Source organism: Phasianus colchicus, unplaced genomic scaffold (genome assembly GCF_987193195.1).
Source record: "Phasianus colchicus unplaced genomic scaffold, bPhaCol1.hap1.1 HAP1_SCAFFOLD_103, whole genome shotgun sequence".
NCBI classification, from domain to species: Eukaryota; Metazoa; Chordata; class Aves; order Galliformes; family Phasianidae; genus Phasianus; species Phasianus colchicus.
In genome coordinates this window covers 42,501-52,500 of record NW_028325273.1, presented here as the reverse complement: position 1 = coordinate 52,500, position 10,000 = coordinate 42,501, and positions in this window count along the sequence as shown.

Here is a 10,000-nt window from a genome sequence, read left to right as displayed (position 1 = left end):
GCGACGCCTCTGGCCGCACCGTAGCAGCAGCGCCCCCCCCCACACACAAAAGACGCCAACAGCCGCCGGAGCCGGGTAGACGTGGCCGCCGCTGCCGGAACGGCGCCGCAGCGACCCCTGGGCGGATGCGCCGCGCCTGGCAGACGGGCGGAGCCGGGTAGACGTGGCCGCCGCTGCCGGAACGGCGCCGCAGCGACCCCAGGCCGGTTGAGCCGCGCCATGCAGCCGCGCGGAGCCGGGTAGACGTGGCCGCCGATGCCGGAACGGCGCCGCAGCGACCCCAGGCCGGCTACGCCGCGCCATGCAGCCTCGCGGAGCCGGGTAGACGTGGCCGCGGCTGCCGGGCCGCCGCCGCAGCGACCCCAGGCCGGTTGAGCCGCGCCATGCAGCCGCGCGGAGCCGGGTAGACTTGTCCGCCGATGCCGGAACTGCGCCCCAGCGACCCCAGGACGGCTGCAGTCGCGAAATGCAGCTTCGCGGAGCCGGGTAGACGTGGCCGCCGCTGCCGGGACGGCTCCGCAGCGACGCCGGGCCCGCTGCGCCGCACAAGGCAGCCGCGCGGAGTCGGGCTGACGTGGCCGCGGCTGCCGGGCCGGCGCCGCAGCGACCCCAGGCCGTCTGCGGGAGGCCAGGCAGCCTCCCGGAGCCGGGTAGACGTGGCCGCCGCTGCCGGGACGGCTCCGTAGCGACCTCTGGCCCGCTGCGGGAGACCAGGCAGCCGCGCGGAGCCGGGTAGACGTGGCCGCCTCTGCCGGGCCGGCGCCGCAGCGACCCCAGGCCGGCCACGCCTCGCCATGCAGCCTCGCGGAGCCGGGTAGACGTGGCCACCGCTGCCGGGGCGGCGCCGCAGCGACACCTGGGCGGCTGCGCCGCGCCAGGCAGCCGCGCGGAGCCGGGTAGACGTGGCCGCCTCTGCCGGGACGGCTCCGTAGCGACCTCTGGACCGCTGCGGGAGACCAGGCAGCCGCGCGGAGCCGGGTAGACGTGGCCGCCTCTGCCGGGCCGGCGCCGCAGCGACCCCAGGCCGGCCACGCCTCGCCATGCAGCCTCGCGGAGCCGGGTAGACGTGGCCGCCGCTGCCGGGCCGGCTCCGCAGCGACCTCTGCCCGCTGCGGGAGACCAAGGAAACCGCGCGGAGCCGGGTAGACGTGGCCGCTGCTGCCGGGCCGCCGCCGCAGCGACCCCTGGGCGGCTGCGCCGCGCCAGGCAGCAGCGCGGAGCCCGGTAGACGTGGCCGCCGATGCCGGAACGGCGCCGCAGCGACCCCAGGCCGGTTGAGCCGCGCCAGGCAGCCTCGCGGAGCCGGGTAGACGTGGCCGCCGATGCCGGAACGGCGCCGCAGCGACCCCAGGCCGGTTGAGCCGCGCCATGCAGCCGCGCGGAGCCGGGTAGACGTGGCCGCCGATGCCGGAACGGCGCCGCAGCGACCCCAGGCCGGTTGAGCCGCGCCATGCAGCCGCGCGGAGCCGGGTAGACTTGTCCGCCGATGCCGGAACTGCGCCCCAGCGACCCCAGGACGGCTGCAGTCGCGAAATGCAGCTTCGCGGAGCCGGGTAGACGTGGCCGCCGATGCCGGGACGGCTCCGCAGCGACGCCGGGCCCGCTGCGCCGCACAAGGCAGCCGCGCGGAGTCGGGCTGACGTGGCCGCGGCTGCCGGGCCGGCGCCGCAGCGACCCCAGGCCGTCTGCGGGAGGCCAGGCAGCCTCCCGGAGCCGGGTAGACGTGGCCGCCGCTGCCGGGACGGCTCCGTAGCGACCTCTGGCCCGCTGCGGGAGACCAGGCAGCCGCGCGGAGCCGGGTAGACGTGGCCGCCTCTGCCGGGCCGGCGCCGCAGCGACCCCAGGCCGGCCACGCCTCGCCATGCAGCCTCGCGGAGCCGGGTAGACGTGGCCACCGCTGCCGGGGCGGCGCCGCAGCGACACCTGGGCGGCTGCGCCGCGCCAGGCAGCCGCGCGGAGCCGGGTAGACGTGGCCGCCTCTGCCGGGACGGCTCCGTAGCGACCTCTGGACCGCTGCGGGAGACCAGGCAGCCGCGCGGAGCCGGGTAGACGTGGCCGCCTCTGCCGGGCCGGCGCCGCAGCGACCCCAGGCCGGCCACGCCTCGCCATGCAGCCTCGCGGAGCCGGGTAGACGTGGCCGCCGCTGCCGGGCCGGCTCCGCAGCGACCTCTGCCCGCTGCGGGAGACCAAGGAAACCGCGCGGAGCCGGGTAGACGTGGCCGCTGCTGCCGGGCCGCCGCCGCAGCGACCCCTGGGCGGCTGCGCCGCGCCAGGCAGCAGCGCGGAGCCCGGTAGACGTGGCCGCCGATGCCGGAACGGCGCCGCAGCGACCCCAGGCCGGTTGAGCCGCGCCAGGCAGCCTCGCGGAGCCGGGTAGACGTGGCCGCCGATGCCGGAACGGCGCCGCAGCGACCCCAGGCCGGTTGAGCCGCGCCATGCAGCCGCGCGGAGCCGGGTAGACGTGGCCGCCGATGCCGGAACGGCGCCGCAGCGACCCCAGGCCGGCTACGCCGCGCCATGCAGCCTCGCGGAGCCGGCTAGACGTGGCCGCCGCTGCCGGGCCGGCGCCGCAGCGACCCCAGGCCGGTTGAGCCGCGCCAGGCAGCCGCGCGGAGCCGGGTAGACTCGTCCGCCGGTGCCGGAACGGCGCCTCAGCGACCCCAGGACGGCTGCAGTCGCGCCATGCAGCTTCGCGGAGTCGGGCTGACGTGGCCGCCGCCGCCGGGCCGCCGCCGCAGCGACCCCAGGCCGTCTGCGTGAGGCCAGGCAGCCTCGCGGAGCCGGGTAGACGTGGCCGCCGCTGCCGGAACGGCGCCGCAGCGACCCCTGGGCGGCTGCGCCGCGCCAGGCAGCCGCGCGGAGCCGGGTAGACGTGGCCGCCGATGCCGGAACGGCGCCGCAGCGACCCCAGGCCGGCTACGCCGCGCCATGCAGCCTCGCGGAGCCGGGTAGACGTGGCCGCCGCTGCCGGGCCGGCGCCGCAGCGACCCCAGGCCGGTTGAGCCGCGCCATGCAGCCGCGCGGAGCCGGGTTAGACTCGTCCGCCGATGCCGGAACTGCGCCGCAGCGACCCCAGGACGGCTGCAGTCGCGCAATGAAGCTTCGCGGAGCCGGGTAGACGTGGCCGCCGCTGCCGGGACGGCTCCGCGGCGAAGCCGGGCCGGCTGCGCCGCACAAGGCAGCCGCGCGGAGTCGGGCTGACGTGGCCGCGACTACCGGGCCGCCGCTGCGACCCCAGGCCGTCTGCGGGAGGCCAGGCAGCCTCCCGGAGCCGGGTAGACGTGGCCGCCGATGCCGGAACGGCGCCGCAGCGACCCCTGGGCGGCTGCGCCGCGCCAGGCAGCAGTGCGGAGCCGGGTAGACGTGGCCGCCTCTGCCGGGCCGGCGCCGCAGCGACCCCAGGCCGGCCACGCCTCGCCATGCAGCCTCGCGGAGCCGGGTAGACGTGGCCGCCGCTGCCGGGCCGGCTCCGCAGCGACCTCTGCCCGCTGCGGGAGACCAAGGAAACCGCGCGGAGCCGGGTAGACGTGGCCGCTGCTGCCGGGCCGCCGCCGCAGCGACCCCTGGGCGGCTGCGCCGCGCCAGGCAGCAGCGCGGAGCCCGGTAGACGTGGCCGCCGATGCCGGAACGGCGCCGCAGCGACCCCAGGCCGGTTGAGCCGCGCCAGGCAGCCTCGCGGAGCCGGGTAGACGTGGCCGCCGATGCCGGAACGGCGCCGCAGCGACCCCAGGCCGGTTGAGCCGCGCCATGCAGCCGCGCGGAGCCGGGTAGACGTGGCCGCCGATGCCGGAACGGCGCCGCAGCGACCCCAGGCCGGCTACGCCGCGCCATGCAGCCTCGCGGAGCCGGCTAGACGTGGCCGCCGCTGCCGGGCCGGCGCCGCAGCGACCCCAGGCCGGTTGAGCCGCGCCAGGCAGCCGCGCGGAGCCGGGTAGACTCGTCCGCCGGTGCCGGAACGGCGCCTCAGCGACCCCAGGACGGCTGCAGTCGCGCCATGCAGCTTCGCGGAGTCGGGCTGACGTGGCCGCCGCCGCCGGGCCGCCGCCGCAGCGACCCCAGGCCGTCTGCGTGAGGCCAGGCAGCCTCGCGGAGCCGGGTAGACGTGGCCGCCGCTGCCGGAACGGCGCCGCAGCGACCCCTGGGCGGCTGCGCCGCGCCAGGCAGCCGCGCGGAGCCGGGTAGACGTGGCCGCCGATGCCGGAACGGCGCCGCAGCGACCCCAGGCCGGCTACGCCGCGCCATGCAGCCTCGCGGAGCCGGGTAGACGTGGCCGCCGCTGCCGGGCCGGCGCCGCAGCGACCCCAGGCCGGTTGAGCCGCGCCATGCAGCCGCGCGGAGCCGGGTTAGACTCGTCCGCCGATGCCGGAACTGCGCCGCAGCGACCCCAGGACGGCTGCAGTCGCGCAATGAAGCTTCGCGGAGCCGGGTAGACGTGGCCGCCGCTGCCGGGACGGCTCCGCGGCGAAGCCGGGCCGGCTGCGCCGCACAAGGCAGCCGCGCGGAGTCGGGCTGACGTGGCCGCGACTACCGGGCCGCCGCTGCGACCCCAGGCCGTCTGCGGGAGGCCAGGCAGCCTCCCGGAGCCGGGTAGACGTGGCCGCCGATGCCGGAACGGCGCCGCAGCGACCCCTGGGCGGCTGCGCCGCGCCAGGCAGCAGTGCGGAGCCGGGTAGACGTGGCCGCCTCTGCCGGGCCGGCGCCGCAGCGACCCCAGGCCGGCCACGCCTCGCCATGCAGCCTCGCGGAGCCGGGTAGACGTGGCCGCCGCTGCCGGGCCGGCTCCGCAGCGACCTCTGCCCGCTGCGGGAGACCAAGGAAACCGCGCGGAGCCGGGTAGACGTGGCCGCTGCTGCCGGGCCGCCGCCGCAGCGACCCCTGGGCGGCTGCGCCGCGCCAGGCAGCAGCGCGGAGCCCGGTAGACGTGGCCGCCGATGCCGGAACGGCGCCGCAGCGACCCCAGGCCGGTTGAGCCGCGCCAGGCAGCCTCGCGGAGCCGGGTAGACGTGGCCGCCGATGCCGGAACGGCGCCGCAGCGACCCCAGGCCGGTTGAGCCGCGCCATGCAGCCGCGCGGAGCCGGGTAGACGTGGCCGCCGATGCCGGAACGGCGCCGCAGCGACCCCAGGCCGGCTACGCCGCGCCATGCAGCCTCGCGGAGCCGGCTAGACGTGGCCGCCGCTGCCGGGCCGGCGCCGCAGCGACCCCAGGCCGGTTGAGCCGCGCCAGGCAGCCGCGCGGAGCCGGGTAGACTCGTCCGCCGGTGCCGGAACGGCGCCTCAGCGACCCCAGGACGGCTGCAGTCGCGCCATGCAGCTTCGCGGAGTCGGGCTGACGTGGCCGCCGCCGCCGGGCCGCCGCCGCAGCGACCCCAGGCCGTCTGCGTGAGGCCAGGCAGCCTCGCGGAGCCGGGTAGACGTGGCCGCCGCTGCCGGAACGGCGCCGCAGCGACCCCTGGGCGGCTGCGCCGCGCCAGGCAGCCGCGCGGAGCCGGGTAGACGTGGCCGCCGATGCCGGAACGGCGCCGCAGCGACCCCAGGCCGGCTACGCCGCGCCATGCAGCCTCGCGGAGCCGGGTAGACGTGGCCGCCGCTGCCGGGCCGGCGCCGCAGCGACCCCAGGCCGGTTGAGCCGCGCCATGCAGCCGCGCGGAGCCGGGTTAGACTCGTCCGCCGATGCCGGAACTGCGCCGCAGCGACCCCAGGACGGCTGCAGTCGCGCAATGAAGCTTCGCGGAGCCGGGTAGACGTGGCCGCCGCTGCCGGGACGGCTCCGCGGCGAAGCCGGGCCGGCTGCGCCGCACAAGGCAGCCGCGCGGAGTCGGGCTGACGTGGCCGCGACTACCGGGCCGCCGCTGCGACCCCAGGCCGTCTGCGGGAGGCCAGGCAGCCTCCCGGAGCCGGGTAGACGTGGCCGCCGATGCCGGAACGGCGCCGCAGCGACCCCTGGGCGGCTGCGCCGCGCCAGGCAGCAGTGCGGAGCCGGGTAGACGTGGCCGCCGATGCCGGAACGGCGCCGCAGCGACCCCAGGCCGGCTACGCCTCGCCATGCAACCTCGCGGAGCCGGGTAGACGTGGCCGCCGCTGCCGGGCCGGCTCCGCAGCGACCTCTGCCCGCTGCGGGAGACCAAGGAAACCGCGCGGAGCCGGGTAGACGTGGCCGCCGCTGCCGAAACGGCGCCGCAGCGACCCCTGGGCGGCTGCGCGGCGCCTGCCAGCCGGGCGGAGCCGGGTAGACATGGCCGCCGCTGCCGAAACGGCGCAGCAGCGACCCCAGGCTGGTTGAGCCGCGCCATGCAGCCTCGCGGAGCCGGGTAGACGTGGCCGCTGCTGCCGGGCCGCCGCCGCAGCGACCCCTGGGCGGCTGCGCCGCGCCAGGCAGCAGCGCGGAGCCGGGTAGACGTGGCCGCCGATGCCGGAACGGCGCCGCAGCGACCCCAGGCCGGCTACGCCGCACCATGCAGCCTCGCGGAGCCGGGTAGACGTGGCCGCCGCTGCCGGGCAGGCGCCGCAGCGACCCCAGGCCGGTTGAGCCGCGCCAGGCAGCCGCGCGGAGCCGGGTAGACGTGGCCGCCGCGGCCGGGCCGGCTCCGCAGCGACCTCTGGCCCGCTGCGGGAGACCAGGCAACCGCGCGGAGACGGGCTGATGTGGCCGCCGCCGCCGGGCCGGCGCCGCAGCGACCTCCGGCCGTCCGTTTTTGCCGACCTCTCCTTGCCGCTGCGGACCGGCCGAGCCGCGCCGAGCCGTATAGACCGCGCGCAGTCCGGCCGCCGCCGCGGCAGCGACCGGGTTGTTCGGCGCTCGCCTGGGCCTTGCCGTCTTTCCGTCGTACCCGAGCCGCCGCCGCCGCCGCCTCCGCCTCGGTTCGACCGAGTCGGTCGCTCCCGGGCCGGCCCGTTCCTGGCGTACTCGGGCTCCGCGTGTCGGCGGCTGGCGCGGCCGGCCGCCCCCGCTCTGAGGGGCGTCCGGCCGCGTTCGGCGCGGTTCGGTGCGGGGTCCGCATTGCGGCCGCCGCGGCTCGGGGTCCGGCGGAGGCCCCTTCTCGTTCGTCTCGCGTGCGTTTGTTTGTCTGTCCGTTCGTTTGTTTATTTTACCGGCGCGTGTTTGCGTGCGCGTTCGCTCGTTTGACACTTTTCGTTTGATTCCCTTTTCGCTCGGTGGCCCGGTAGCTCTTCGCGCCGGGTGTTCGGAGTCGGGTATTTCTAACCCGATCCGCCCGCGGCTTGCGGGGTGGGGGTGGTGATGGTGTGTGTTTGTGTTTTGGGCGGGGAGGGCGCTTTTCCCGCTCGCCGCTATGTGCCCCGCTTCCCCCCCCCACTCCCCCCCCCGCCCCCCCCGCCCCACTCCCCCTCTGCGGAAGCGCGCAGGCGCCGGCGGGTCCCCGCCCGCGCGTAGCGGGGCGGGCGGGAAACGTCCGGCGGGCTCGCGACGGGATCGGCCGCTCGTGTCAGCGCGGGGAGGAAAAGAAATGGCGGGAAGACGGCGGCAGAGGTAGGCCGGCGGGGAACGGCCTCGTCCGTCCCGGGGGTGGGTGTGTGCGTTCGTCTGGGATTCGTTCCTTCGACTCATCCGGACGCCGGGCTCGCCCTGAGCCCCTCTCCCGGGCGGCGGGCGTGCCCGTTCCCTCACCCACCCACCCCGGCCCGGCCACCCCCCCCCCCCCCCCTTTCCCCCCAGAGAAAAAAAAGAAAAAATAGAAAGAAACGGAAAGAAAGCGCGTGGCGGGCTGGGGGTGGGTCCTCGGCCGGTTTCGGGGGGGGGGGGGGGGGGCGGGAGTTTGCGGGGACCGGTCGAAGCCATCGGGCCTGGCCCGCCGGAGGGAAGCGAGAGAGAAAAATTAAAAAAAAAAAAAAAAAAAGGAGGGTGGCGTTGGGGGGGGGGGGGGGGGGACCGAGGAGTGGGAGGGGGAGGAGGAGGGCGGAGTGGGAGGTGGTGGTGGTGGTGGGTAGGGGGGTGTGGGGGGGTGCGGGTGAGGTAGGGAGCTTAAAAAAGTAAAAAATGAAATTAAAAAGAAAAAAAAAAAAGGAGGCGGGAACGGCGAACAAACCCGGTCCGATCGGGCAGGGTGGGAGTCGGGTGGGTGGAGGGGGACGGGCACGGGCAGCGGCAAAAGAAAGGAAAGGCGGGAAGAAGAAATAACGGAAAACCCAAATCCCGCAGCTCTCTCGGCCAACGTCCCCCAAGAAGAAGGAAGGAAGGAACGGACGACCACCGAGCAAACGAGCGCTCGCACGGACGTCGGACGGACGTCTTCGAGAAGAAAGTAAGAGGGGCCGGGGGGCCGGGGGAGGGGACTAGGGTGGGAAAGAAAAGAGAGAAAGAAAGAAAGAGAGGGGGGGGGGGGGGGGGGGGGGGGGGGGGGGGGGCGGGAGAAAGAGAGAAAGAGAGAGAGAAAGAAGAATACGTCTACAGGTGCTGCAGAAAAGCGGGCCAGTCGGGCGGGGCACGTCCGGGAGAGGGCGGGTTAGGGCTAGGGTTAGGGTAGGCGGGCGAGGTTAGGGTAAGGGTCAGGTTTAGGCTTTGCGCGCTGGGAAGTTCAGGTGGCCGGCCGCGAGATCTACCCGTAAGCCCGTCGCGACCCCCTTCTTCCCAACGGAAGGGCGCGCCGGGCCGGGCCGGGCCTACTCAAACGCACGCGCGCGGGAGCGGGCGAGCGAGCAAGCGAGCAAGCAAGCAAATGGACGGGGAGACAGGCAGACTGATGGGTAGATAGATAAATATATGAATTAAGCCAATAACTAAAGAAAGAAACGGAAAAAAGTTCAAAAAAAATCAGAAAAACATACAAAAATTAAGAAGCTTCTGAAAAATCGAAAACAGAAAAGCAGGAACACGGAGGGGGAAAAAAAGAAAAGAAAAAGAAAAGAAAAAGAAAAAGAAAAAGAAAAAGAAAAAGAAAGAAAGAAAGAAAGAAAGAAAGAAAGAAAGAAAGAAAGAAAGAAAGAAAGAAAGAAAGAAAGAAAGAAAGAAAGAAAGAAAGAAAGAAAGAAAGAAAGAAAGAAAGAAAAAGGTGGAGGGGGGGGGGGGGCTCAGGCGGGCAGCCGCCAGCAAGCACGCAAGCGAAAAGGTACGTAGGAAAATATTTTAATGGAATGAATAAATAAGGAGGAAAATTAAAAAAGAAAAAAAAAAGAACTAAAAAAAAAGTTAGAAAAAGAGAAGCTGAAACGTTTGAAGCTAAACAAGACAACATAAAAACACAGGAAAAAATTAAATTAAAATTAAAAAAAAAAAAAATCACGCACGCACGGGCGAGCGAGCGAGCGAGCGAGCGAGCGAGCCAAGCAATAAATAAACAAACAAATGGAAAAATATTGGGGGGGAATCGGAGAAACATCATATATAAATGGAAAAGTTTTAAAAAAGCTGAAAACGGCAGAAGTCTAAACGGAAAGAACCATAGGTAAAGAAAAATCACGTTGAGGCGAGTCCGGGCGGTGGGGGCCGAGGGGTGTTGGGTGGGGGGGGGGGGGGGGGGGACGACGGGGCACGGGACGGACGTTAAGAGGGGGGGGGGGGGGGGGGGGGGGGGAATGCAGCGGCGGCTGTGGCGGCATACCGCCACCCCGTCACGAGCGCCCGCGCCTCGGCGTGGGCCCGCCATCCCGAGCCGGGCCTACAAATAGGAAAACAAAAGATAAAATGAAATGAAAAGATCAGAACAACGAGGAAAGTCAAGGAACATTTAAAAAGGAAAAAAAAAAACGAAATTAAAAATCGCATCTGCCTGGGAGAGGGAGGGTCAGGGGTCAAGGCTGGGGCCGGGGGCGGGGGGAGGGGGGGGGGTGCGTGTGCAGGGCGGGCGGGGGCAAGGAAGGCCTCAGGCGCCGGCCGCCGGCTCTACCCGCATCCCCGTCGCGACCTCCCGCGCCTGGCGAGGGCCTGCCGGGCCGGGCCGGGCCGGGCCTACGCACGCGAGAGAGAGAGAGAGAGAGAGAGAGAGAGAGAGAGCCGACAAATCAATAAACAGAGAAATAAACAACTAGACAGAGGTTCAAAAAGCA